Here is a 2,960-nt window from a genome sequence, read left to right on the forward strand (position 1 = left end):
AGAAGGAAGGAAAGAGGGAGAAAAAAGAGAGACAAAAAGGACAAACTGAATATCTTTGAATTCAAACAACTTTGAAATCATCTCTTACAATGGGAAAGATCTATTTAATAATGAAAGTTTGTAGCATCACTTATAGAAATTACACATAAACTGCTTAACTACAAAAAATAAAGTAGAAATTCATGGCAAGTTAAAGATGTTTATTCACTTCATCCCGTGACTATTGTCCCTAGAATGGTTAAATGTTCTGATCTATTCTATACTGAGGTCAGTTGCCTTCAACACAAATTTGAAGGCTGAAACATCTTCTCCCCAGTAGAGAGAAGGAATATCATATAGAAACTCTAATAAAAGTATTGTACACAAGAGATCACCTCATCTGTTACTTTGTATAAAACATAATAATTTGAGCCACTTAAAGCTAAAGAAGTGAGGATTACAACCTTTTCTATGTTTTGCCTTTTTTTCTCACAATGACCTGTTCTCCTACAAATAAAAAGTAAAAACTTTGAAATGATAACTCCTTTCAGATAAAGAAAACAGCTTCTCTACCTGCTTCAACATTCAAGACACACTCTACACAAACTGTACATTCTAGGAAAATTGAACTTTCTCCTGAAAATGCCCTGTGTTTTACAAACTGAGTTACGCTGTCAATATTTCACTGCACTATAGTAAAAACATCCTTTTTCCAAATTTTCCACTCATTAAAAACTCTCCTACTCCTTTAAACCTACACCATGAAGTAGATTCTAATTCTCTCCCAGCTGCCAACCACTCCTTCTGACATAATTTATATTTGCTCTGAACTTCAAGAGAATTACTTTTAAATTTTAATCATATTTTTGTTGTCTCTCCACATTTCTTCACTTCCTTCTAAAGACTCATACCCTAGAAGCTTAAACTCTGTCAACCCCACAGTAACTCACAAAGAGTGGGTACTAAAAACTGTAGAATAAACATATCCCTATGCTCTGTGAATTTGTTGAAATTAATCATATCCAAAAAACTCATATTGACATTTTTACAGACACTATGATTTACCCGTTGATTACAGAAAGAAACTCGGGACAGAACTTGGAAAGTAAGGATCATGGAATCATGGATATCAGGACAAAATGTCGGTTTGATCATCAATTACTGTTACTTCCTTTTGTAAATGGGAGAAAGGTTCAGAGAAAGGTGAAACTCAACCATGATTACACAGATGGTCAATGGCTAACTCAGGACTTAAACCTGAGTCTTTATATTTAATTCAGAATCCTTGGGCTGTCTCAAATTAAAAATTATATGTTATTTCTAAAAGTGAGAGATCCTGGAGAAGAAAGCATATGATCAAAAATAAATTATCATAAAATTTTTATTTTCCATGGTAGTTTTCATGACATTTTAGGCACACACACAGACTCAGGCACACAGACACACACTCCCTGCACAGATACTTTAAGACCAACAGAATTCAGTATGAGTGATAAATTTCCTCCCTAATAAAGTGGGAGATATTGCCAGCTACTGGTTATAGCTTACATGGGAATTTTCATTCTTAGAGGTCTTTTTCACACAAACTCCAGGAAACTTGCTTACCACATTTTCTTCTCAATCCCTATTTGGCAAATTCAGGGTAAAATTTAATCTATCATTCTTAATTTATAATTCGAAGTCTTTCTGGAATTAAGTTCTGTTTTCTTTAGGACCTGTTTGATCTACATAAGGTACAGGTATGGAGCTGTCAATTCCTTTATATAGATAGATAGATTTATAATATATTTACATTTATTTACCTTTAGGTAAGGTAAATAAATGTAAATACAAGTTGTCTAGCACTCTATTTAATAAACCATTTCTCCCACTTCCTTTCATACTTTGCTGTGCTTTACTTCATGAGTTTTTAGTCATCTAAGTACTAAATTTGTTGAGGAGATCCAGAAAAGTAATGTTTTCTAGGCTTATTCTCACAGTGCATAATAAAAACTGATAATATTTGGGCTCTCAGTGCTTTACATAGCATCTCAGTCACCTAGAGATATAGGACAAGAAACCGATGCATGTGTTTGTTCTATCTTTCCATGCCTAATATTCTCCCCAAACACTCTAAACAAAGGTTGTTTATAAGCCCACTTTTCCCTAATGTGAGAAGAAATAAGTTTCTCAACAATCTAAACATGGAGGATCAAAATGGGCTGAGAGTCTGCATGAGACAATGCTGATGTACTGATCCACAAATGACGTTTTGAATATCAATGCCACAGATTTGAAATCTTTAATTACATGTGACAACAATGTATGTAAGTCTTCCTCCAGAATCAGCACACCTCTGTATCCTTCCTCATGTAGCTTTTGGTGCATCTTCTTGAGCGCATACCAACACATTATAACTCTTCATTCATTTTTTTAACATTTCTCCTACTCTTTATGCAGGTACTTAGATTCTATCTAGAAGTAATTAATATAGCTATGTAAAGATGAATATAATGATTATTCATCTTGATATTGCCTTTATTCATATAGTCAAAAAAAGGTGTCTAAAGCTAAAACCAAACATTTTCATTTGGAAAAAAATTCAAATTGTTTAAAGTGTTTTTCCTTGAAGCTTCTCTGTAGAGAATCTCTTGCTAAGTTGGAAGCCAAGCATTCTTTTTCTAAATGATATGCCACTGTGAGTAGTCCAGTTTCTTGATATCAGAATCCATTATCAGATACTCTCATATAAGTCAATGTTTTTGTTTCTTGCTGCTTAATGAATATATATTTGGGATGGGCATTTAATTGCTATTTGCTGCAATAAAATTTAGCCTTTCAGGACCTAATGTTGAAATTTATACCTCACATCTATTAGAAAGGTCAACTTCAGTGTCCAGCTACATATTAACAATCTAATATTTCATAGAGGAAAACATATGAGGGAAGAACATTCACTAAGTAGTAAAAGAGATGGCTAATTTTATGTTTTAATTTAATAT

This window comes from Propithecus coquereli, unplaced genomic scaffold (genome assembly GCF_000956105.1).
Source record: "Propithecus coquereli isolate 6110/MARCELLA unplaced genomic scaffold, Pcoq_1.0 Scaffold90, whole genome shotgun sequence".
In the NCBI taxonomy this organism is placed as follows: domain Eukaryota; kingdom Metazoa; phylum Chordata; class Mammalia; order Primates; family Indriidae; genus Propithecus; species Propithecus coquereli.